This window comes from Petromyzon marinus, chromosome 35, assembly GCF_048934315.1.
Source record: "Petromyzon marinus isolate PM22_M1 ecotype Great Lakes invasive population chromosome 35, UKy_Petmar_22M1.pri1.0, whole genome shotgun sequence".
In the NCBI taxonomy this organism is placed as follows: domain Eukaryota; kingdom Metazoa; phylum Chordata; class Hyperoartia; order Petromyzontiformes; family Petromyzontidae; genus Petromyzon; species Petromyzon marinus.
Window position 1 is genome coordinate 11559229 of NC_133701.1, and position 26456 is coordinate 11585684.

General features: G+C 37.8%; 15 non-coding genes across 15 annotated transcripts; all 15 read left to right on the forward strand.

Annotated features, from left to right (window-relative positions):
• The first annotated feature begins 1140 nt into the window (after positions 1-1140).
• Positions 1141-1212, forward strand: TRNAP-AGG (transfer RNA proline (anticodon AGG)). The gene has a single exon. It is a non-coding gene; the product is annotated as a tRNA-Pro (tRNA).
• Positions 1213-2928: 1716 nt separating this feature from the next.
• On the forward strand, positions 2929-3000 carry TRNAP-AGG (transfer RNA proline (anticodon AGG)). Its single transcript has one exon. It is a non-coding gene; the product is annotated as a tRNA-Pro (tRNA).
• Positions 3001-4715: 1715 nt separating this feature from the next.
• TRNAP-AGG (transfer RNA proline (anticodon AGG)) lies at positions 4716-4787 on the forward strand. Its single transcript has one exon. It is a non-coding gene; the product is annotated as a tRNA-Pro (tRNA).
• Positions 4788-6502: 1715 nt separating this feature from the next.
• Positions 6503-6574, forward strand: TRNAP-AGG (transfer RNA proline (anticodon AGG)). Its single transcript has one exon. It is a non-coding gene; the product is annotated as a tRNA-Pro (tRNA).
• A 1716-nt stretch (positions 6575-8290) lies between these two features.
• TRNAP-AGG (transfer RNA proline (anticodon AGG)) lies at positions 8291-8362 on the forward strand. Its single transcript has one exon. It is a non-coding gene; the product is annotated as a tRNA-Pro (tRNA).
• A 1715-nt stretch (positions 8363-10077) lies between these two features.
• On the forward strand, positions 10078-10149 carry TRNAP-AGG (transfer RNA proline (anticodon AGG)). The gene has a single exon. It is a non-coding gene; the product is annotated as a tRNA-Pro (tRNA).
• A 1712-nt stretch (positions 10150-11861) lies between these two features.
• TRNAP-AGG (transfer RNA proline (anticodon AGG)) lies at positions 11862-11933 on the forward strand. The gene has a single exon. It is a non-coding gene; the product is annotated as a tRNA-Pro (tRNA).
• A 1715-nt stretch (positions 11934-13648) lies between these two features.
• TRNAP-AGG (transfer RNA proline (anticodon AGG)) lies at positions 13649-13720 on the forward strand. Its single transcript has one exon. It is a non-coding gene; the product is annotated as a tRNA-Pro (tRNA).
• A 1712-nt stretch (positions 13721-15432) lies between these two features.
• Positions 15433-15504, forward strand: TRNAP-CGG (transfer RNA proline (anticodon CGG)). Its single transcript has one exon. It is a non-coding gene; the product is annotated as a tRNA-Pro (tRNA).
• Positions 15505-17219: 1715 nt separating this feature from the next.
• TRNAP-AGG (transfer RNA proline (anticodon AGG)) lies at positions 17220-17291 on the forward strand. The gene has a single exon. It is a non-coding gene; the product is annotated as a tRNA-Pro (tRNA).
• A 1714-nt stretch (positions 17292-19005) lies between these two features.
• On the forward strand, positions 19006-19077 carry TRNAP-AGG (transfer RNA proline (anticodon AGG)). Its single transcript has one exon. It is a non-coding gene; the product is annotated as a tRNA-Pro (tRNA).
• A 1715-nt stretch (positions 19078-20792) lies between these two features.
• Positions 20793-20864, forward strand: TRNAP-CGG (transfer RNA proline (anticodon CGG)). The gene has a single exon. It is a non-coding gene; the product is annotated as a tRNA-Pro (tRNA).
• An 819-nt stretch (positions 20865-21683) lies between these two features.
• Positions 21684-21756, forward strand: TRNAP-AGG (transfer RNA proline (anticodon AGG)). Its single transcript has one exon. It is a non-coding gene; the product is annotated as a tRNA-Pro (tRNA).
• A 1340-nt stretch (positions 21757-23096) lies between these two features.
• On the forward strand, positions 23097-23168 carry TRNAP-UGG (transfer RNA proline (anticodon UGG)). Its single transcript has one exon. It is a non-coding gene; the product is annotated as a tRNA-Pro (tRNA).
• Positions 23169-23993: 825 nt separating this feature from the next.
• Positions 23994-24065, forward strand: TRNAP-UGG (transfer RNA proline (anticodon UGG)). Its single transcript has one exon. It is a non-coding gene; the product is annotated as a tRNA-Pro (tRNA).
• Positions 24066-26456: the final 2391 nt, after the last annotated feature.

Consider the following 26456-nt stretch of genomic DNA (forward strand, 5'->3'; position numbering starts at 1 on the left):
TGAGTAAAGTTAGAAATGCCATTAAATATTGGTTCCCATTTCATTATTTTTGTTATAGCAAAGTGATATTGCTTTTCGTACAAGTCTATAACCATGCATTTTCAACCAACATCTGGTATTAAGAACACTTTCAAAACTTATTTGTGACAAAAATGTTCATCATCTCTTAGCAAAGTTACATCTCATGAGATAATCTAAGTGTTGATTTAACCTCATTTTCATACATTATTCAATGGTTGTAGACGAGTGGCTTGTTGGTAGAGATTTTTGATTCTCGCTCCTGTGCAAAAGATTCTGGGTTCAAATCCCAGACGAACCCCAGCACCGTTTTCTTGAGGAATGGACGACAAAGACCAAGTCAATTTTGAACTGGCCCTGGCTTTGATCTTCTCAAATTATGCTGCACAGCATGCTGAGGTATGGGCAATCAATGCAATCAATGACATAGCGTAGGGACTCCTTCGTTCATCCATAAATTAGCAATTGCCTTTATATCATGATAACAACTTGACACCAATGAGGAAAGCATGATTAGAATGAAAATTGGTGTAAAATAAGCAATTCAAGAAATCACATAATTGAAAGGGTTTTTGCTGACTCAATCTGGACAAATTCTTGACTCATTATCCTATTCTATGTCAGTTTACTATTCAAAAGTCATGCTGCTTTTTATATGAATCGTCGAATACAAGTACTCGTATTTATGCGTTATGTGGACAGAAAGATAGCTTGTTGGTCTTGGGATATGGTTCTTGCTTTGGATGCAAGAAGTTCTGAATTCCAAGCCCGCTAGTTTTATTTTTCTGGGATGAATAGACAATAATAAGGACAATACACGAAGACTTTTGCGACCTGAGTTTTAGTAATCTCAATAGAGTGTTAGAGTATGTGGTGAGTAAAGTTAGAAATGTCATTAAATATTGGTTCCCATTTCATTATTTGTGTTATAGCAAAGTGATGTTACTTTTCGTACAAGTCTATAACCACGCATTTTCAACCAACATCTGGCATTAAGAACACTTTCAAAACTTATTTGTGCAAAAAATGTTCATCATCTCTTAGCAAAGTTACATCTCATGAGATAATCGAAGTGTTGATTGAACCTCATTTTCATACATTATTCACTGGGTGAAGACGAGTGGCTCGTTGGTATAGGGGTATGATTCTCGCTTAGGGTGCGAGAGGTCCCGGGTTCAAATCCCGGACGAGCCCAAGCACCATTTTCTTGGGGAATGGTCGACAAAGACCACAAGTCAATTTTGAACTGGCCCTGGCTTTGATCTTCTCAACTTATGCTGCACAGCATGCTGAGGTATGGGCAATCAATGCTATCAATGACATAGCGTAGGGACTCCTTCGTTCATCCATAAATTAGCAATTGCCTTTATATCATGATAACAACTTGACACCAATGAGGAAAGCATGATTAGAATCAAAATTGGTGTATATAAGAAATTCAAGAAATCGCATAATTGAAAGGGTTTTTGCCTCACTCAATCTGGACAAATTCTTGACTTATTATCCTATTCTCTGTCAGTTAACTATTCAAAAGTCATGCTGCTTTTTATATGAAGCCTCGGATACAAGTACTCGTATTTATTCGTTATGTGGACGGAAAGATAGCTTGTTGGTCTTGGGATATGGTTCTCGCTTTGGATGCAAGAAGTTCCGGAATCCAAGCCTGGTAGTTTTGTTTTTTCTGGGATGAGTTTACAATCATAAGGACAATACACGAAGACTTTTGCGACCTGAGTTTTATTCATCTCAATAGAGTGTTAGAGTATGTGGTGAGTAAAGTTAGAAATGCCATTAAATATTGGTTCCCATTTCATTATTTTTGTTATAGCAAAGTGATATTGCTTTTCGTACAAGTCTATAACCATGCATTTTCAACCAACATCTGGTATTAAGAACACTTTCAAAACTTATTTGTGACAAAAATGTTCATCATCTCTTAGCAAAGTTACATCTCATGAGATAATCTAAGTGTTGATTTAACCTCATTTTCATACATTATTCAATGGTTGTAGACGAGTGGCTTGTTGGTAGAGATTTTTGATTCTCGCTCCTGTGCAAAAGATTCTGGGTTCAAATCCCAGACGAACCCCAGCACCGTTTTCTTGGGGAATGGACGACAAAGACCAAGTCAATTTTGAACTGGCCCTGGCTTTGATCTTCTCAAATTATGCTGCACAGCATGCTGAGGTATGGGCAATCAATGCAATCAATGACATAGCGTAGGGACTCCTTCGTTCATCCATAAATTAGCAATTGCCTTTATATCATGATAACAACTTGACACCAATGAGGAAAGCATGATTAGAATGAAAATTGGTGTAAAATAAGCAATTCAAGAAATCACATAATTGAAAGGGTTTTTGCTGACTCAATCTGGACAAATTCTTGACTCATTATCCTATTCTATGTCAGTTTACTATTCAAAAGTCATGCTGCTTTTTATATGAATCGTCGAATACAAGTACTCGTATTTATGCGTTATGTGGACAGAAAGATAGCTTGTTGGTCTTGGGATATGGTTCTCGCTTTGGATGCAAGAAGTTCTGAATTCCAAGCCCGCTAGTTTTATTTTTCTGGGATGAATAGACAATAATAAGGACAATACACGAAGACTTTTGCGACCTGAGTTTTAGTAATCTCAATAGAGTGTTAGAGTATGTGGTGAGTAAAGTTAGAAATGTCATTAAATATTGGTTCCCATTTCATTATTTGTGTTATAGCAAAGTGATGTTACTTTTCGTACAAGTCTATAACCACGCATTTTCAACCAACATCTGGCATTAAGAACACTTTCAAAACTTATTTGTGCAAAAAATGTTCATCATCTCTTAGCAAAGTTACATCTCATGAGATAATCGAAGTGTTGATTGAACCTCATTTTCATACATTATTCACTGGGTGAAGACGAGTGGCTCGTTGGTCTAGGGGTATGATTCTCGCTTAGGGTGCGAGAGGTCCCGGGTTCAAATCCCGGACGAGCCCAATCACCATTTTCTTGGGGAATGGTCGACAAAGACCACAAGTCAATTTTGAACTGGCCCTGGCTTTGATCTTCTCAACTTATGCTGCACAGCATGCTGAGGTATGGGCAATCAATGCTATCAATGACATAGCGTAGGGACTCCTTCGTTCATCCATAAATTAGCAATTGCCTTTATATCATGATAACAACTTGACACCAATGAGGAAAGCATGATTAGAATCAAAATTGGTGTATATAAGAAATTCAAGAAATCGCATAATTGAAAGGGTTTTTGCCTGACTCAATCTGGACAAATTCTTGACTTATTATCCTATTCTCTGTCAGTTAACTATTCAAAAGTAATGCTGCTTTTTATATGAAGCCTCGGATACAAGTACTCGTATTTATTCGTTATGTGGACGGAAAGATAGCTTGTTGGTCTTGGGATATCGTTCTCGCTTTGGATGCAAGAAGTTCCGGATTCCAAGCCTGGTAGTTTTATTTTTCTGGGATGAATAGACAATCATAAGGACAATACACGAAGACTTTTGCGACCTGAGTTTTATTCATCTCAATAGAGTGTTAGAGTATGTGGTGAGTAAAGTTAGAAATGCCTTTAAATATTGGTTCCCATTTCATTATTTTTGTTATAGCAAAGTGATATTGCTTTTCGTACAAGTCTATAACCATGCATTTTCAACCAACATCTGGTATTAAGAACACTTTCAAAACTTATTTGTGCAAAACATGTTCATCATCTCTTAGCAAAGTTACATCTCATGAGATAATCTAAGTGTTGATTTAACCTCATTTTCATACATTATTCAATGGTTGTAGACGAGTGGCTCGTTGGTAGAGAGGTTTGATTCTCGCTCCTGTGCAAAAGGTTCTGGGTTCAAATCCCAGACGAACCCCAGCACCGTTTTCTTGGGGAATGGACGACAAAGACCAAGTCAATTTTGAACTGGCCCTGGCTTTGATCTTCTCAACTTACGCTGCACAGCATGCTGAGGTATGGGCAATCAATGCTATCAATGACATAGCGTAGGGACTCCTTCGTTCATCCATACATTAGCAATTGCCTTTATATCATCATAATAACTTGACACCAATGAGGAAAGCATGATTAGAATTAAAATTGGTGTAAAATAAGCAATTCAAGAAATCACATAATTGAAAGGGTTTTTGCTGACTCAATCTGGACAAATTCTTGACTCATTATCCTATTCTATGTCAGTTTACTATTAAAAAGTCATGCTGCTTTTAATATGAATCGTCGAATACAAGTACTCGTATTTATGCGTTATGTGGACAGAAATATAGCTTGTTGGTCTTGGGATATGGTTCTCGCTTTGGATGCAAGAAGTTCTGGATTCCAAGCCCGGTAGTTTTATTTTTCTGGGATGAATAGACAATAATAAGGACAATACACGAAGACTTTTGCGACCTGAGTTTTAGTAATCTCAATAGAGTGTTAGAGTATGTGGTGAGTAAAGTTAGAAATGTCATTAAATATTGGTTCCCATTTCATTATTTGTGTTATAGCAAAGTGATATTACTTTTCGTACAAGTCTATAACCACGCATTTTCAACCAACATCTGGCATTAAGAACACTTTCAAAACTTATTTGTGCAAAAAATGTTCATCATCTCTTAGCAAAGTTACATCTCATGAGATAATCGAAGTGTTGATTGAACCTCATTTTCATACATTATTCACAGGGTGAAGCCGAGTGGCTCGTTGGTCTAGGGGTATGATTCTCGCTTAGGGTGCGAGAGGTCCCGGGTTCAAATCCCGGACGAGCCCAATCAACATTTTCTTGGGGAATGGTCGACACAGACCACAAGTCAATTTTGAACTGGCCCTGGCTTTGATCTTCTCAACTTATGCTGCACAGCATGCTGAGGTATGGGCAATCAATGCTATCAATGACATAGCGTAGGGACTCCTTCGTTCATCCATAAATTAGCAATTGCCTTTATATCATGATAACAACTTGACACCAATGAGGAAAGCATGATTAGAATCAAAATTGGTGTATATAAGAAATTCAAGAAATCGCATAATTGAAAGGGTTTTTGCCTGACTCAATCTGGACAAATTCTTGACTTATTATCCTATTCTCTGTCAGTTAACTATTCAAAAGTCATGCTGCTTTTTATATGAAGCCTCGGATACAAGTACTCTTATTTATTCGTTATGTGGACGGAAAGATAGCTTGTTGGTCTTGGGATATGGTTCTCGCTTTGGATGCAAGAAGTTCCGGATTCCAAGCCTGGTAGTTTTATTTTTCTGGGATGAATAGACAATCATAAGGACAATACACGAAGACTTTTGCGACCTGAGTTTTATTCATCTCAATAGAGTGTTAGAGTATGTGGTGAGTAAAGTTAGAAATGCCATTAAATATTGGTTCCCATTTCATTATTTTTGTTATAGCAAAGTGATATTGCTTTTCGTACAAGTCTATAACCATGCATTTTCAACCAACATCTGGTATTAAGAACACTTTCAAAACTTATTTGTGACAAAAATGTTCATCATCTCTTAGCAAAGTTACATCTCATGAGATAATCTAAGTGTTGATTTAACCTCATTTTCATACATTATTCAATGGTTGTAGACGAGTGGCTTGTTGGTAGAGATTTTTGATTCTCGCTCCTGTGCAAAAGATTCTGGGTTCAAATCCCAGACGAACCCCAGCACCGTTTTCTTGGGGAATGGACGACAAAGACCAAGTCAATTTTGAACTGGCCCTGGCTTTGATCTTCTCAAATTATGCTGCACAGCATGCTGAGGTATGGGCAATCAATGCAATCAATGACATAGCGTAGGGACTCCTTCGTTCATCCATAAATTAGCAATTGCCTTTATATCATGATAACAACTTGACACCAATGAGGAAAGCATGATTAGAATGAAAATTGGTGTAAAATAAGCAATTCAAGAAATCACATAATTGAAAGGGTTTTTGCTGACTCAATCTGGACAAATTCTTGACTCATTATCCTATTCTATGTCAGTTTACTATTCAAAAGTCATGCTGCTTTTTATATGAATCGTCGAATACAAGTACTCGTATTTATGCGTTATGTGGACAGAAAGATAGCTTGTTGGTCTTGGGATATGGTTCTTGCTTTGGATGCAAGAAGTTCTGAATTCCAAGCCCGCTAGTTTTATTTTTCTGGGATGAATAGACAATAATAAGGACAATACACGAAGACTTTTGCGACCTGAGTTTTAGTAATCTCAATAGAGTGTTAGAGTATGTGGTGAGTAAAGTTAGAAATGTCATTAAATATTGGTTCCCATTTCATTATTTGTGTTATAGCAAAGTGATGTTACTTTTCGTACAAGTCTATAACCACGCATTTTCAACCAACATCTGGCATTAAGAACACTTTCAAAACTTATTTGTGCAAAAAATGTTCATCATCTCTTAGCAAAGTTACATCTCATGAGATAATCGAAGTGTTGATTGAACCTCATTTTCATACATTATTCACTGGGTGAAGACGAGTGGCTCGTTGGTATAGGGGTATGATTCTCGCTTAGGGTGCGAGAGGTCCCGGGTTCAAATCCCGGACGAGCCCAAGCACCATTTTCTTGGGGAATGGTCGACAAAGACCACAAGTCAATTTTGAACTGGCCCTGGCTTTGATCTTCTCAACTTATGCTGCACAGCATGCTGAGGTATGGGCAATCAATGCTATCAATGACATAGCGTAGGGACTCCTTCGTTCATCCATAAATTAGCAATTGCCTTTATATCATGATAACAACTTGACACCAATGAGGAAAGCATGATTAGAATCAAAATTGGTGTATATAAGAAATTCAAGAAATCGCATAATTGAAAGGGTTTTTGCCTCACTCAATCTGGACAAATTCTTGACTTATTATCCTATTCTCTGTCAGTTAACTATTCAAAAGTCATGCTGCTTTTTATATGAAGCCTCGGATACAAGTACTCGTATTTATTCGTTATGTGGACGGAAAGATAGCTTGTTGGTCTTGGGATATGGTTCTCGCTTTGGATGCAAGAAGTTCCGGAATCCAAGCCTGGTAGTTTTGTTTTTTCTGGGATGAGTTTACAATCATAAGGACAATACACGAAGACTTTTGCGACCTGAGTTTTATTCATCTCAATAGAGTGTTAGAGTATGTGGTGAGTAAAGTTAGAAATGCCATTAAATATTGGTTCCCATTTCATTATTTTTGTTATAGCAAAGTGATATTGCTTTTCGTACAAGTCTATAACCATGCATTTTCAACCAACATCTGGTATTAAGAACACTTTCAAAACTTATTTGTGACAAAAATGTTCATCATCTCTTAGCAAAGTTACATCTCATGAGATAATCTAAGTGTTGATTTAACCTCATTTTCATACATTATTCAATGGTTGTAGACGAGTGGCTTGTTGGTAGAGATTTTTGATTCTCGCTCCTGTGCAAAAGATTCTGGGTTCAAATCCCAGACGAACCCCAGCACCGTTTTCTTGGGGAATGGACGACAAAGACCAAGTCAATTTTGAACTGGCCCTGGCTTTGATCTTCTCAAATTATGCTGCACAGCATGCTGAGGTATGGGCAATCAATGCAATCAATGACATAGCGTAGGGACTCCTTCGTTCATCCATAAATTAGCAATTGCCTTTATATCATGATAACAACTTGACACCAATGAGGAAAGCATGATTAGAATGAAAATTGGTGTAAAATAAGCAATTCAAGAAATCACATAATTGAAAGGGTTTTTGCTGACTCAATCTGGACAAATTCTTGACTCATTATCCTATTCTATGTCAGTTTACTATTCAAAAGTCATGCTGCTTTTTATATGAATCGTCGAATACAAGTACTCGTATTTATGCGTTATGTGGACAGAAAGATAGCTTGTTGGTCTTGGGATATGGTTCTCGCTTTGGATGCAAGAAGTTCTGAATTCCAAGCCCGCTAGTTTTATTTTTCTGGGATGAATAGACAATAATAAGGACAATACACGAAGACTTTTGCGACCTGAGTTTTAGTAATCTCAATAGAGTGTTAGAGTATGTGGTGAGTAAAGTTAGAAATGTCATTAAATATTGGTTCCCATTTCATTATTTGTGTTATAGCAAAGTGATGTTACTTTTCGTACAAGTCTATAACCACGCATTTTCAACCAACATCTGGCATTAAGAACACTTTCAAAACTTATTTGTGCAAAAAATGTTCATCATCTCTTAGCAAAGTTACATCTCATGAGATAATCGAAGTGTTGATTGAACCTCATTTTCATACATTATTCACTGGGTGAAGACGAGTGGCTCGTTGGTCTAGGGGTATGATTCTCGCTTAGGGTGCGAGAGGTCCCGGGTTCAAATCCCGGACGAGCCCAATCACCATTTTCTTGGGGAATGGTCGACAAAGACCACAAGTCAATTTTGAACTGGCCCTGGCTTTGATCTTCTCAACTTATGCTGCACAGCATGCTGAGGTATGGGCAATCAATGCTATCAATGACATAGCGTAGGGACTCCTTCGTTCATCCATAAATTAGCAATTGCCTTTATATCATGATAACAACTTGACACCAATGAGGAAAGCATGATTAGAATCAAAATTGGTGTATATAAGAAATTCAAGAAATCGCATAATTGAAAGGGTTTTTGCCTCACTCAATCTGGACAAATTCTTGACTTATTATCCTATTCTCTGTCAGTTAACTATTCAAAAGTCATGCTGCTTTTTATATGAAGCCTCGGATACAAGTACTCGTATTTATTCGTTATGTGGACGGAAAGATAGCTTGTTGGTCTTGGGATATGGTTCTCGCTTTGGATGCAAGAAGTTCCGGAATCCAAGCCTGGTAGTTTTGTTTTTCTGGGATGAGTTTACAATCATAAGGACAATACACGAAGACTTTTGCGACCTGAGTTTTATTCATCTCAATAGAGTGTTAGAGTTTGTGGTGAGTAAAGTTAGAAATGCCATTAAATATTGGTTCCCATTTCATTATTTTTGTTATAGCAAAGTGATATTGCTTTTCGTACAAGTCTATAACCATGCATTTTCAACCAACATCTGGTATTAAGAACACTTTCAAAACTTATTTGTGACAAAAATGTTCATCATCTCTTAGCAAAGTTACATCTCATGAGATAATCTAAGTGTTGATTTAACCTCATTTTCATACATTATTCAATGGTTGTAGACGAGTGGCTCGTTGGTAGAGATTTTTGATTCTCGCTCCTGTGCAAAAGGTTCTGGGTTCAAATCCCAGACGAACCCCAGCACCGTTTTCTTGGGGAATGGACGACAAAGACCAAGTCAATTTTGAACTGGCCCTGGCTTTGATCTTCTCAACTTATGCTGCACAGCATGCTGAGGTATGGGCAATCAATGCAATCAATGACATAGCGTAGGGACTCCTTCGTTCATCCATAAATTAGCAATTGCCTTTATATCATGATAACAACTTGACACCAATGAGGAAAGCATGATTAGAATGAAAATTGGTGTAAAATAAGCAATTCAAGAAATCACATAATTGAAAGGGTTTTTGCTGACTCAATCTGGACAAATTCTTGACTCATTATCCTATTCTATGTCAGTTTACTATTCAAAAGTCATGCTGCTTTTTATATGAATCGTCGAATACAAGTACTCGTATTTATGCGTTATGTGGACAGAAAGATAGCTTGTTGGTCTTGGGATATGGTTCTTGCTTTGGATGCAAGAAGTTCTGAATTCCAAGCCCGCTAGTTTTATTTTTCTGGGATGAATAGACAATAATAAGGACAATACACGAAGACTTTTGCGACCTGAGTTTTAGTAATCTCAATAGAGTGTTAGAGTATGTGGTGAGTAAAGTTAGAAATGTCATTAAATATTGGTTCCCATTTCATTATTTGTGTTATAGCAAAGTGATGTTACTTTTCGTACAAGTCTATAACCACGCATTTTCAACCAACATCTGGCATTAAGAACACTTTCAAAACTTATTTGTGCAAAAAATGTTCATCATCTCTTAGCAAAGTTACATCTCATGAGATAATCGAAGTGTTGATTGAACCTCATTTTCATACATTATTCACTGGGTGAAGACGAGTGGCTCGTTGGTCTAGGGGTATGATTCTCGCTTAGGGTGCGAGAGGTCCCGGGTTCAAATCCCGGACGAGCCCAATCACCATTTTCTTGGGGAATGGTCGACAAAGACCACAAGTCAATTTTGAACTGGCCCTGGCTTTGATCTTCTCAACTTATGCTGCACAGCATGCTGAGGTATGGGCAATCAATGCTATCAATGACATAGCGTAGGGACTCCTTCGTTCATCCATAAATTAGCAATTGCCTTTATATCATGATAACAACTTGACACCAATGAGGAAAGCATGATTAGAATCAAAATTGGTGTATATAAGAAATTCAAGAAATCGCATAATTGAAAGGGTTTTTGCCTCACTCAATCTGGACAAATTCTTGACTTATCCTATTCTCTGTCAGTTAACTATTCAAAAGTCATGCTGCTTTTTATATGAAGCCTCGGATACAAGTACTCGTATTTATTCGTTATGTGGACGGAAAGATAGCTTGTTGGTCTTGGGATATGGTTCTCGCTTTGGATGCAAGAAGTTCCGGAATCCAAGCCTGGTAGTTTTGTTTTTCTGGGATGAGTTTACAATCATAAGGACAATACACGAAGACTTTTGCGACCTGAGTTTTATTCATCTCAATAGAGTGTTAGAGTATGTGGTGAGTAAAGTTAGAAATGCCATTAAATATTGGTTCCCATTTCATTATTTTTGTTATAGCAAAGTGATATTGCTTTTCGTACAAGTCTATAACCATGCATTTTCAACCAACATCTGGTATTAAGAACACTTTCAAAACTTATTTGTGACAAAAATGTTCATCATCTCTTAGCAAAGTTACATCTCATGAGATAATCTAAGTGTTGATTTAACCTCATTTTCATACATTATTCAATGGTTGTAGACGAGTGGCTCGTTGGTAGAGATTTTTGATTCTCGCTCCTGTGCAAAAGGTTCTGGGTTCAAATCCCAGACGAACCCCAGCACCGTTTTCTTGGGGAATGGACGACAAAGACCAAGTCAATTTTGAACTGGCCCTGGCTTTGATCTTCTCAACTTATGCTGCACAGCATGCTGAGGTATGGGCAATCAATGCAATCAATGACATAGCGTAGGGACTCCTTCGTTCATCCATAAATTAGCAATTGCCTTTATATCATGATAACAACTTGACACCAATGAGGAAAGCATGATTAGAATGAAAATTGGTGTAAAATAAGCAATTCAAGAAATCACATAATTGAAAGGGTTTTTGCTGACTCAATCTGGACAAATTCTTGACTCATTATCCTATTCTATGTCAGTTTACTATTCAAAAGTCATGCTGCTTTTTATATGAATCGTCGAATACAAGTACTCGTATTTATGCGTTATGTGGACAGAAAGATAGCTTGTTGGTCTTGGGATATGGTTCTTGCTTTGGATGCAAGAAGTTCTGAATTCCAAGCCCGCTAGTTTTATTTTTCTGGGATGAATAGACAATAATAAGGACAATACACGAAGACTTTTGCGACCTGAGTTTTAGTAATCTCAATAGAGTGTTAGAGTATGTGGTGAGTAAAGTTAGAAATGTCATTAAATATTGGTTCCCATTTCATTATTTGTGTTATAGCAAAGTGATGTTACTTTTCGTACAAGTCTATAACCACGCATTTTCAACCAACATCTGGCATTAAGAACACTTTCAAAACTTATTTGTGCAAAAAATGTTCATCATCTCTTAGCAAAGTTACATCTCATGAGATAATCGAAGTGTTGATTGAACCTCATTTTCATACATTATTCACTGGGTGAAGACGAGTGGCTCGTTGGTCTAGGGGTATGATTCTCGCTTAGGGTGCGAGAGGTCCCGGGTTCAAATCCCGGACGAGCCCAAGCACCATTTTCTTGGGGAATGGTCGACAAAGACCACAAGTCAATTTTGTACTGGCCCTGGCTTTGATCTTCTCAACTTATGCTGCACAGCATGCTGAGGTATGGGCAATCAATGCTATCAATGATATAGCGTAGGGACTCCTTCGTTCATCCATAAATTAGCAATTGCCTTTATATCATGATAACAACTTGACACCAATGAAGAAAGCATGATTAGAATCAAAATTGGTGTATATAAGAAATTCAAGAAATCGCATAATTGAAAGGGTTTTTGCCTGACTCAATCTGGACAAATTCTTGACATATTATCCTATTCTCTGTCAGTTAACTATTCAAAAGTCATGCTGCTTTTTATATGAAGCCTCGGATACAAGTACTCGTATTTATTCGTTATGTGGACGGAAAGATAGCTTGTTGGTCTTGGGATATGGTTCTCGCTTTGGATGCAAGAAATTCCGGAATCCAAGCCTGGTAGTTTTGTTTTTCTGGGATGAGTTTACAATCATAAGGACAATACACGAAGACTTTTGCGACCTGAGTTTTATTCATCTCAATAGAGTGTTAGAGTATGTGGTGAGTAAAGTTAGAAATGCCATTAAATATTGGTTCCCATTTCATTATTTGTGTTATAGCAAAGTGATGTTACTTTTCGTACAAGTCTATAACCACGCATTTTCAACCAACATCTGGCATTAAGAACACTTTCAAAACTTATTTGTGCAAAAAATGTTCATCATCTCTTAGCAAAGTTACATCTCATGAGATAATCTAAGTGTTGATTTAACCTCATTTTCATACATTATTCAATGGTTGTAGACGAGTGGCTTGTTGGTAGAGATTTTTGATTCTCGCTCCTGTGCAAAAGATTCTGGGTTCAAATCCCAGACGAACCCCAGCACCGTTTTCTTGGGGAATGGACGACAAAGACCAAGTCAATTTTGAACTGGCCCTGGCTTTGATCTTCTCAAATTATGCTGCACAGCATGCTGAGGTATGGGCAATCAATGCGATCAATGACATAGCGTAGGGACTCCTTCGTTCATCCATAAATTAGCAATTGCCTTTATATCATGATAACAACTTGACACCAATGAGGAAAGCATGATTAGAATGAAAATTGGTGTAAAATAAGCAATTCAAGAAATCACATAATTGAAAGGGTTTTTGCTGACTCAATCTGGACAAATTCTTGACTCATTATCCTATTCTATGTCAGTTTACTATTCAAAAGTCATGCTGCTTTTTATATGAATCGTCGAATACAAGTACTCGTATTTATGCGTTATGTGGACAGAAAGATAGCTTGTTGGTCTTGGGATATGGTTCTCGCTTTGGATGCAAGAAGTTCTGAATTCCAAGCCCGCTAGTTTTATTTTTCTGGGATGAATAGACAATAATAAGGACAATACACGAAGACTTTTGCGACCTGAGTTTTAGTAATCTCAATAGAGTGTTAGAGTATGTGGTGAGTAAAGTTAGAAATGTCATTAAATATTGGTTCCCATTTCATTATTTGTGTTATAGCAAAGTGATGTTACTTTTCGTACAAGTCTATAACCACGCATTTTCAACCAACATCTGGCATTAAGAACACTTTCAAAACTTATTTGTGCAAAAAATGTTCATCATCTCTTAGCAAAGTTACATCTCATGAGATAATCGAAGTGTTGATTGAACCTCATTTTCATACATTATTCACTGGGTGAAGACGAGTGGCTCGTTGGTCTAGGGGTATGATTCTCGCTTAGGGTGCGAGAGGTCCCGGGTTCAAATCCCGGACGAGCCCAATCACCATTTTCTTGGGGAATGGTCGACAAAGACCACAAGTCAATTTTGAACTGGCCCTGGCTTTGATCTTCTCAACTTATGCTGCACAGCATGCTGAGGTATGGGCAATCAATGCTATCAATGACATAGCGTAGGGACTCCTTCGTTCATCCATAAATTAGCAATTGCCTTTATATCATGATAACAACTTGACACCAATGAGGAAAGCATGATTAGAATCAAAATTGGTGTATATAAGAAATTCAAGAAATCGCATAATTGAAAGGGTTTTTGCCTCACTCAATCTGGACAAATTCTTGACTTATTATCCTATTCTCTGTCAGTTAACTATTCAAAAGTCATGCTGCTTTTTATATGAAGCCTCGGATACAAGTACTCGTATTTATTCGTTATGTGGACGGAAAGATAGCTTGTTGGTCTTGGGATATGGTTCTCGCTTTGGATGCAAGAAGTTCCGGAATCCAAGCCTGGTAGTTTTGTTTTTCTGGGATGAGTTTACAATCATAAGGACAATACACGAAGACTTTTGCGACCTGAGTTTTATTCATCTCAATAGAGTGTTAGAGTATGTGGTGAGTAAAGTTAGAAATGCCATTAAATATTGGTTCCCATTTCATTATTTTTGTTATAGCAAAGTGATATTGCTTTTCGTACAAGTCTATAACCATGCATTTTCAACCAACATCTGGTATTAAGAACACTTTCAAAACTTATTTGTGACAAAAATGTTCATCATCTCTTAGCAAAGTTACATCTCATGAGATAATCTAAGTGTTGATTTAACCTCATTTTCATACATTATTCAATGGTTGTAGACGAGTGGCTCGTTGGTAGAGATTTTTGATTCTCGCTCCTGTGCAAAAGATTCTGGGTTCAAATCCCAGACGAACCCCAGCACCGTTTTCTTGGGGAATGGACGACAAAGACCAAGTCAATTTTGAACTGGCCCTGGCTTTGATCTTCTCAACTTATGCTGCACAGCATGCTGAGGTATGGGCAATCAATGCAATCAATGACATAGCGTAGGGACTCCTTCGTTCATCCATAAATTAGCAATTGCCTTTATATCATGATAACAACTTGACACCAATGAGGAAAGCATGATTAGAATGAAAATTGGTGTAAAATAAGCAATTCAAGAAATCACATAATTGAAAGGGTTTTTGCTGACTCAATCTGGACAAATTCTTGACTCATCCTATTATCTGTCAGTTTACTTTTCAAAAGTCATGCTGCTTTTTATATGAATCCTCGAATACAAGTACTCGTATTTATGCGTTATGTGGACAGAAAGATAGCTTGTTGGTCTTGTGATATGGTTCTCGCTTTGGATGCAAGAAGTTCTGGATTCCAAGCCCGGTAGTTTTATTTTTCTGGGATGAATAGACAATCATAAGGACAATACACGAAGACTTTTGCGACCTGAGTTTTAGTAATCTCAATAGAGTGTTAAAGTATGGGGTGAGCAAAGTTAGAAATGTCATTAAATATTGGTTCCCATTTCATTATTTGTGTTATAGCAAAGTGATATTACTTTTCGTACCAGTCTATAACCACGCATTTTCAACCAACATCTGGCATTAAGAACACTTTCAAAACTTTTTTGTGGCAAAAATGTTCATCATCTCTTAGCATAGTTACATCTCATGAGATAATCGAAGTGTTGATTGAACCTCATTTTCATACTTTGTTCACTGGGAGAAGACGAGTGGCTCGTTGGTCTAGGGGTATGATTCTCGCTTCGGGTGCGAGAGGTCCCGGGTTCAAATCCCGGACGAGCCCAATCACCTTTTTCTTGGGGAAGGGTCGACAAAGACCACAAGTCAATTTTGAACTGGCCCTGGCTTTGATCTTCTCAACTTATGCTGCACAGCATGCTGAGGTATGGGCAATCAATGCTATCAATGACATAGCGTAGGGACTCCTTCGTTCATCCATAAATTAGCAATTGCCTTTATATCATGATAACAACTTGACACCAATGAGGAAAGCATGATTAGAATCAAAATTGGTGTATATAAGAAATTCAAGAAATCGCATAATTGAAAGGGTTTTTGCCTGACTCAATCTGGACAAATTCTTGACTTATTATCCTATTCTCTGTCAGTTAACTATTCAAAAGTCATGCTGCTTTTTATATGAAGCCTCGGATACAAGTACTCTTATTTATTCGTTATGTGGACGGAAAGATAGCTTGTTGGTCTTGGGATATGGTTCTCGCTTTGGATGCAAGAAGTTCCGGATTCCAAGCCTGGTAGTTTTATTTTTCTGGGATGAATAGACAATCATAAGGACAATACACGAAGACTTTTGCGACCTGAGTTTTATTCATCTCAATAGAGTGTTAGAGTATGTGGTGAGTAAAGTTAGAAATGCCATTAAATATTGGTTCCAATTTCATTATTTTTGTTATAGCAAAGTGATATTGCTTTTCGTACAAGTCTATAACCATGCATTTTCAACCAACATCTGGTATTAAGAACACTTTCAAAACTTATTTGTGACAAAAATGTTCATCATCTCTTAGCAAAGTTACATCTCATGAGATAATCTAAGTGTTGATTTAACCTCATTTTCATACATTATTCAATGGTTGTAGACGAGTGGCTTGTTGGTAGAGATTTTTGATTCTCGCTCCTGTGCAAAAGATTCTGGGTTCAAATCCCAGACGAACCCCAGCACCGTTTTCTTGGGGAATGGACGACAAAGACCAAGTCAATTTTGAACTGGCCCTGGCTTTGATCTTCTCAAATTATGCTGCACAGCATGCTGAGGTATGGGCAATCAATGCAATCAATGACATAGCGTAGGGACTCCTTCGTTCATCCATAAATTAGCAATTGCCTTTATATCATGATAACAACTTGACACCAATGAGGAAAGCATGATTAGAATGAAAATTGGTGTAAAATAAGCAATTCAAGAAATCACATAATTGAAAGGGTTTTTGCTGACTCAATCTGGACAAATTCTTGACTCATTATCCTATTCTATGTCAGTTTACTATTCAAAAGTCATGCTGCTTTTTATATGAATCGTCGAATACAAGTACTCGTATTTATGCGTTATGTGGACAGAAAGATAGCTTGTTGGTCTTGGGATATGGTTCTTGCTTTGGATGCAAGAAGTTCTGAATTCCAAGCCCGCTAGTTTTATTTTTCTGGGATGAATAGACAATAATAAGGACAATACACGAACACTTTTGCGACCTGAGTTTTAGTAATCTCAATAGAGTGTTAGAGTATGTGGTGAGTAAAGTTAGAAATGTCATTAAATATTGGTTCCCATTTCATTATTTGTGTTATAGCAAAGTGATGTTACTTTTCGTACAAGTCTATAACCACGCATTTTCAACCAACATCTGGCATTAAGAACACTTTCAAAACTTATTTGTGGCAAAAATATTCATCATCTCTTAGCATAGTTACATCTCATGAGATAATCGAAGTGTTGATTGAACCTCATTTTCATACTTTGTTCACTGGGAGAAAACGAGTGGCTCGTTGGTCTAGGGGTATGATTCTCGCTTAGGGTGCGAGAGGTCCCGGGTTCAAATCCCGGACGAGCCCAATCACCGTTTTCTTGGGGAACGGTCGATAAAGACCAAGTCAATTTTGAAATGGCCCTGGCTTTGATCTTCACAACTTTTACTGCACAGCATGCTGAGGTATGGGCAATCAATGCTATCAATGACATAGCGTAGGGACTCCTTCGATCATCCATAAATTAGCAATTGCCTTTATATCATCATAATAACTTGACACCAATGAAGAAAGCATGATTAGAATCAAAATTGGTGTAAAATAAGCAATTCAAGAAATCGCATAATTGAAAAGGTTTTTGCCTGACTCAATCTGGACAAATTCTTGACTCATTATCATATTCTCTGTCAGTTTAATATTCAAAAGTCATGCTGCTTTTTACATGAAGCCTCGAATACAAGTTCTCGTATTTATGCGTTATGTGCACGGAAAAATAGCTTGTTGGTCTTAGGGTATGGTTCTCGCTTTGGATGCAAGAAGTTCCGGATTCTAAGCCCGGTATTTTTATTTTTCTGGGATGAGTTTACAATCATAATGACAATACACGAAGACTTTTGCGACCTGAGTTTTATTCATCTCAATAGAGTGTTAGAGTGTGTGGTGAGTAAAGTTAGAAATGTCATTAAATATTGGTTCGCATTTCATTGTTTATGTTATAGCAAAGTGATTTTGCTTTTCGTACAAGTCTATGACCATGCATTTTCAACCAACATATTGTATTAAGAACACTTTCAAAACTTATTTGTGACAAAATGTTCATCATCTCTTAGCAAAGTTACATCTCATGAGATGATCGAAATGTTGATTGAACCTCATTTTCATGCATTACTCACAGGTTGAAGACGAGTGGCTCGTTGTTCTAGGGGTATGATTCTCCCTTAGGGTGCGAGAGGTCCCGGGTTCAAATCCCGGACGAGCCCACTTACCGTTTTCCTGGGGAATGGTCGACAAAGACCAAGTCAATTTTGAAATGGCCCTGGCTTTGATCTTCACAAGTTTTACTGCACAGCATGCTGAGGTATGGTCAATCAATGCTATCAATGACATAGCGTAGGGACTCCTTCGATCATCCATAAATTAGCAATTGCCTTTATATCATCATAATAACTTGACACCAATGAGGAAAGCATGATTAGAATCAAAATTGGTGTAAAATAAACAATTCAAGAAATCGCATAATTGAAAGGGTTTTTGCCTGATTCAATCTGGGCAAATTCTTGACTCATTATCCTATTCTCTTTCAGTTTACTCTTCAAAAGTCATGCTGCTTTTGACATGAAGCCTCGAATACAAGTACTCTTATTTATACGTTTTGTGGACAGAAAGATAGCTTGCTGGTCTGGACGTATGGTTCTCGCTTTAGATGCAAGAAAATCCGGATTCTAAGCCCGGTATTTTATTTTTCTGGGATTAATAGACAATCATAATGACAATACACGAAGACTTTTGCGACCTGAGTTTTATTTATCTCAATACAGTGTTAGAGTGTGTGGTGAGTAAAGTTAGAAATGTCATTAAATATTGGTTCCCATTTCATTGTTATTGTTATAGCAAGATGATTTTGCTTTTCGTTCAAGTCTATGACCTTGCATATTCAACCAACATCTTGTATTAAGAACACTTTCAAAACTTATTTGTGGCAAAAATGTTCATCATCTCTTAGCAAAGTTACATCTCATGAGATAACCGAAATGTTGATTGAACCTCATTTTCGTGCATTATTCACTGGTTGAAGACTGGTGGCTCGTTGGTCTAGGGGTATGATTCTCGCTTAGGGTGCGAGAGGTCCCGGGTTCAAATCCCGGACGAGCCCAATCACCATTTTCTTGGGGAATGTTCGACAAAGACCAAGTCAATTTTGAAATGGCCCTGGCTTTGATCTTCACAACTTTTACTGCACAGCATGCTGAGGTATGGGCAATCAATGCTATCAATGACATAGCGTAGGGACTCCTTCGATCATCCATAAATTAGCAATTGCCTTTATATCATCATAATAACTTGACACCAATGAGGAAAGCATGATTAGAATCAAAATTGGTGTAAAATAAGCAATTCAAGAAATCGCATAATTGAAAAAGTTTTTGCCTGACTCAATCTGGACAAATTCTTGACTCATTATCATATTCTCTGTCAGTTTAATATTCAAAAGTCATGCTGCTTTTTACATTAAGCCTCGAATACAAGTTCTCGTATTTATGCGTTATGTGCACGGAAAAATAGCTTGTTGGTCTTAGGGTATGGTTCTCGCTTTGGATGCAAGAAGTTCCGGATTCTAAGCCCGGTATTTTTATTTTTCTGGGATGAGTTTACAATCATAATGACAATACACGAAGACTTTTGCGACCTGAGTTTTATTCATCTCAATAGAGTGTTAGAGTGTGTGGTGAGTAAAGTTAGAAATGTCATTAAATATTAGTTCGCATTTCATTGTTTATGTTATAGCAAAGTGATTTTGCTTTTCGTACAAGTCTATGACCATGCATTTTCAACGAACATATTGTATTAAGAACACTTTCAAAACTTATTTGTGACAAAATGTTCATCATCTCTTAGCAAATTTACATCTCATGAGATGATCGAAATGTTGATTGAACCTCATTTTCATGCATTACTCACAGGTTGTAGACGAGTGACTCGTTGGTCTAGCGGTATGATTCTCGCTTATGGTGTGAGAGGTCACGGGTTCAAATCCTGGATGAGCCCAATCACCATTTTATTGGGGAATGGTCGACAAAGACCACAAGTCAATTTTGAACTGGCCCTGGCTTTGATCTTCTCAACTTATGCTGCACAGCATGCTGAGGTATGGGCAATCAATGCTATCAATGACATAGCGTAGGGACTCCTTCGTTCATCCATAAATTAGCAATTGCCTTTATATCATGATAATAACTTGACACCAATGAGGAAAGCATGATTAGAATGAAAATTGGTGTAAAATAAGCAATTCAAGAAATCACATAATTGAAAGGGTTTTTGCTGACTCAATCTGGACAAATTCTTGACTCATTATCCTATTATCTGTCAGTTTACTTTTCAAAAGTCATGCTGCTTTTTATATGAATCCTCGAATACAAGTACTCGTATTTATGCGTTGTGTGGGCAGAAAGATAGCTTGTTGGTCTTGGGATATGGTTCTCGCTTTGGATGCAAGAAGTTCTGGATTCCAAGCCCGGTAGTTTTATTTTTCTGGAATGAATAGACAATCATAATGACAATACACGAAGACTTTTGCGACCAGAGTTTTAGTAATCTCAATAGAGTGTTAGAGTATGTGGTGAGCAAAGTTAGAAATGTCATTAAATATTAGTTCGCATTTCATTGTTTTTGTTATAGCAAAGTGATTTTGCTTTTCGTACAAGTGTATTACCATGCATTTTCAACCAACATATTGTTTTAAGAACACTTTCAAAACTTATTTGTGACAAAATGTTCATCATCTCTTAGCAAAGTTACATCTCATGAGATGATCGAAATGTTGATTGAACCTCATTTTCATACATTATTCACTGGGTGAAGACGAGTGGCTCGTTGGTCTAGGGGTATGATTCTCGCTTCGGGTGCGAGAGGTCCCGGGTTCAAATCCCGGACGAGCCCAATCACCATTTTCTTGGGGAATGGTCGACAAAGACCACAAGTCAATTTTGAACTGGCCCTGGCTTTGATCTTCTCAACTTATGCTGCACAGCATGCTGAGGTATGGGCAATCAATGCTATCAATGACATAGCGTAGGGACTCCTTCGATCATCCATAAATTAGCAATTGCCTTTATATCATGATAATAACTTGACACCAATGAGGAAAGCATGATTAGAATCAAAATTGGTGTAAAATAAGCAATTCAAGAAATCGCATAATTGAAAGGGTTTTTGCCTGACTCAATCTGGGCAAATTCTTGACTCATTATCCTATTCTCAGTTTACTCTTCAAAAGTCATGCTGCTTTTTATATGAATCCTCGGATACAAGTACTCGTATTTATGCGTTGTGTGGACAGAAAGATAGCTTGTTGGTCTTGGGATATGGTTCGGGCTTTGGATGCAAGAAGTTCTGGATTCCAAGCCCGGTAGTTTTATTTTTCTGGGATGAGTTTACAATCATAAGGACAATACACGAAGACTTTTGCGACCTGAGTTTTAGTAATCTCAATAGAGTGTTAGAGTGTGTGGTGAGTAAAGTTAGAAATGTCATTAAATATTGGTTCGCATTTCATTGTTTTTGTTATAGCAAAGTGATTTTGCTTTTCGTACAAGTCTATGACCATGCATTTTCAACCAACATATTGTATTAAGAACACTTTCAAAACTTATTTGTGACAAAATGTTCATCATCTCTTAGCAAAGTTACATCTCATGAGATGATCGAAATGTTGATTGAACCTCATTTTCATGCATTACACCCATGTTGAAGACGAGTGGCTCGTTGGTCTAGGGGTATGATTCTCGCTTAGGATGCGAGAGGTCCCGTGGTTCAAATCCCGGACGAGCCCAATCACCATTTTCTTGGGGCATGGTCGACAAAGACCAAGTCAATTTTGAAATGGCCCTGGCTTTGATCTTCACAACTTTTACTGCACAGCATGCTGAGGTATGGGCAATCAATGCTATCAATGACATAGCGTAGGGACTCATTCGATCATCCATAAATTAGCAATTGCCTTTATATCATCATAATAACTTGACACCAATGAGGAAAGCATGATTAGAATCAAAATTGGTGTAAAATAAGCAATTCAAGAAATCGCATAATTGAAAGGGTTTTTGCCTGACTAAATATGGACAAATTTTTGACTCATTATCCTATTCTCTGTCAGTTTACTATTAAAAAGTCATGCTGCTTTTGACATGAAGCCTCGAATACAAGTGTAGTGGGTTCCAGGACACGGAGACGGCAGAATAGAAGCAGCACTATTTATTTAAACCTTAACAAGGGATACACTAGAAGGTGTAGCGGCCCCTCCACCCGTATAACTCAGGAACACACCACCCCAGGCTCTCTTGCCTAAGCTCTAGGCTCCCAGTTCCTCCTGGTAGGGCTCTAAGGGAGGCTATCAGATCCGGCCCTGGTTAGGCACAGATCTCGGCACCCATGCCGACCAGACCGGCCCTTAGAAGGCCTCTGACTCTGGGGCTCTGGGGCCGCACCACCGGCTTGCTGTGCCGGCCCTGAAAAGGGCAGCGGTCACAGGAGTCCCAGGGTCTCACCTAGCTGGCCTTCTTTCTTCACTGGTTGCTTCAGCCTCGGGCCCCACACTCTGTCCCGAGCTCCCTGGCTCCCCGCACTTTATACCCACTGGAGCCTTAGCAGACGTTGTTGTAGTCACCAAGGTGTGGGTGAACCACACCTTCCCGTGCCATGTGTTTATTCCCCATAGCACCCCTACACAAGTACTCGTATTTATACGTTTTGTGGACAGGAAGATAGCTTGCTGGTCTGGACGTATGGTTCTCGCTTTAGATGCAAGAAAATCCGGATTCTAAGCCCGGTATTTTATTTTTCTGGGATTAATAGACAATCATAATGACAATACACGAAGACTTTTGCGACCTGAGTTTTATTCATCTCAATACAGTGTTAGAGTGTGTGGTGAGTAAAGTTGGAAATGTCATTAAATATTGGTTCCCATTTCATTGTTATAGCAATGTGATTTTGCTTTTCGTTCAAGTCTATGACCTTGCATTTTCAACAAACATCTTGTATTAAGAACACTTTCAAAACTTATTTGTGGCAAAAATGTTCATCATCTCTTAGCAAAGTTACATCTCATGAGATGACCGAAATGTTGATTGAACCTCATTTTCATGCATTATTCACCGGGTGACGACTAGTGGCTCGTTGGTCTAGGGGTATGATTCTCGCTTTGGGTGCGAGAGGTCCCGGGTTCAAATCCCGGACGAGCCCAAGCACCATTTTCTTGGCGGGTTAGTCGACAAAGACCACAAGTCATTTTTGAACTGGCCCAGGATTAAATCTTCACAACTTTTTCTGCACAGCATGCTGAGGTATGGGCAATCATTGCCATCAATAACATAGTGTAAGGACTCCTTCGTTCATCCATAAATTAGCAATTGCATTTATATCATTATAATTACTTAACACCAATTAGGAAAGCATGATTAGAATCAAAATTGGTGTAAAATAAGCAATTCAAGAAATCGCATAATTGAAAGGGTTTTTGCCTGACTCAATCTGGGCAAATTCTTGACTCATTATCCTATTCTCTGTCAGTTTAATATTCAAAAGTCATGCTGATTTTTACATGAAGCCTCGAATACAAGTTCTCGTATTTATGCGTTATGTGCACGGAAAGATAGCTTGTTGGTCTTAGGGTATGGTTCTCGCTTTGGATGCAAGAAGTTCCGGATTCTAAGCCCGGTATTTTTATTTTTCTGGGATGAGTTTACAATCATAATGACAATACACGAATACTTTTGCGACCTGAGTTTTATTCATCTCAATAGAGTGTTAGAGTGTGTGGTGAGTAAAGTTAGAAATGTCATTACATATGGGTTCCCATTTCATTGTTTTTGTTATAGCAAAGTGATTTTGCGTTTCATACAAGTCTATGACCATGCATTTTCCACCAACATCTTGCATTAAGAACACTTTCAAAACTTATTTGTGACAAATATGTTCATCATTTCTCAGCAAAGTTACATCTCATGAGATAATCGAAGTGTTGATTGAACCTCATTTTTATACATAATTCAGTGGCTATAGATGAGTGGCTCGTTGGTCTAGGGGTATGATTCTCGCTTTGGGTGCGAGAGGTCCCGGGTCCAAATCCCGGACGAGCCCAATCACCATTTTCTTGGGGAATGGTCGACAAAGACCACAAGTCAATTTTGAAGTGGCCCTGGCTTTGATCTTCACAACTTTTGCTGCACAGCATGCTGAGGTATGGGCAATTAATACTATCAATGACATAGCGTAGGGACTCCTTCGATCACCCATAAATTAGCAATTGCCTTTATATCATCATAATAACTTGACACCAATGAGGAAAGCATGATTAGAATCAAAATTGTTGTAAATTAAGCAATTCAAGAAATCGCATAATTGAAAGGGTTTTTGCCTGACTCAATCTGGGCAAATTCTTGACTCATTATCCTATTCTCTCTCAGTTTACTATTCAAAAGTCATGCTGCTTTTTGCATGAAGCCTCGAATACAAGTTCTCGTATTTATGCGTTATGTGGACAGAAAAATAGCTTGTTGGTCTTAGGGTATGGTTCTCGCTTTGGATGCAAGAAGTTCCCGATTCTAAGCCCGGTAGTTTTATTTTTCTGGGATGAGTAGACAATCATAAGGACAATACGCGAAGACTTTTGCGACCTGAATTGTATTCATCTCAATAGAGTGTTAGAGTGTGTGGTGAGTAAAGTTAGAAATGTCATTAAATATTGGTTCCCATTTCATTGTTTTTGTTATAGCAAAGTGATGTTGCTTTTCGTACAAGTCTATGACCATGCATTTTCCACCAACATCTTGTTTTAAGAACACTTTCAAAACTTATTTTTGACAAATATGTTCATCATTTCTCAGCAAAGTTACATCTCATGATATAATACAAGTGTTTATTGAACCTCATTTTTATACATAATTCAGTGGTTGGAGACAAGTGGCTCGTTGGTTCTTGGGATGATTCTCGCTTAGGGTGCTAGAGGTTCCGTGTTCAAATCCAGGACGAGCCCAATCAAAATTTTCTTGGGAAATGGTCGACAAAGACCAAGTCAATTTTGAAATGGCCCTGGTTTTGATCTTCACAACTTTTGGTGCACAGCATGCTGAGGTATGGGCAATCAATGCTATCAATGACATCGCTTAGAGATCCTTCGATCACCCATAAATTAGCAATTGCCTTTATATCATGATAATAACTTGACACCAATGAGGAAAGCATGATTAGAATCAAAATTGGTGTAAAATAAGCAATTCAAGAAATCGCATAATTGAAAGGGTTTTTGCCTGACTCAATCTGGGCAAATTCTTGACTCATTATCCTATTCTCTGTCAGTTTACTATTGAAAGTCATGCTGCTTTTCATATGAAGCCTCGAATACAAGTACTCTTATTTATGCGTTATGTGCACAGAAAGATAGCTTGTTGGTCTTAGGGTATGGTTCTCGCTTTGGATGCAAGAAGTTCCCGATTCTAAGCCCGGTAGTTTTATTTTTCTGGGATGAGTAGACAATCATAAGGACAATACGCGAAGACTTTTGCGACCTGAGTTTTATTCATCTCAATAGAGTGTTAGAGTGTGTGGTGAGTAAAGTTAGAAATGTCATTAAATATTGGTTCCCATTTCATTGTTTTTGTTATAGCAAAGTGATGTTGCTTTTCGTACAAGTCTATGGCCATGCATTTTCCACCAACATCTTGTATTAAGAACACTTTCAAAACTTATTTGTGACAAATATGTTCATCATTTCTCAGCAAAGTTACATCTCATGAGATAATACAAGTGTTTATTGAACCTCATTTTTATACATAATTCAGTGGTTGGAGACAAGTGGCTTGTTGGTTCTTGGGATGATTCTCGCTTAGGGTGCTAGAGGTTCCGTGTTCAAATCCAGGACGAGCCCAATCAAAATTTTCTTGGGAAATGGTCGACAAAGACCAAGTCAAATTTGAAATGGCCCTGGTTTTGATCTTCACAACTTTTGCTGCACAGCATGCTGAGGTATGGGCAATCAATGCTATCAATGACATAGCGTAGGGATCCTTCGATCACCCATAAATTAGCAATTGAATTTATATCATGATAATAACTTGACACCAATGAGGAAAGCATGATTAGAATCAAAATTGGTGTAAAATAAGCAATTCAAGAAATCGCATAATTGAAAGGGTTTTTGCCTGACTCAATCTGGGCAAATTCTTGACTCATTATCCTATTCTCTGTCAGTTTACTATTGAAAGTCATGCTGCTTTTTATATGAAGCCTCGAATACAAGTACTCTTATTTATGCGTTATGTGCACAGAAAGATAGCTTGTTGGTCTAGGGGTGTGGTTCTCGCTTTAGATGCAAGAAGTTCCGGATTCTAAGCCCGGTAGTTTTATTTTTCTGGGATGAATAGACAATCATAAGGACAATACACGAAAACTTTTGCGACCTCATTTTTATTCATCTCAAGAGTGTTAGAGTGTGTGGTGAGTAAAGTTAGAATTGTCATTAAATATTGGTTC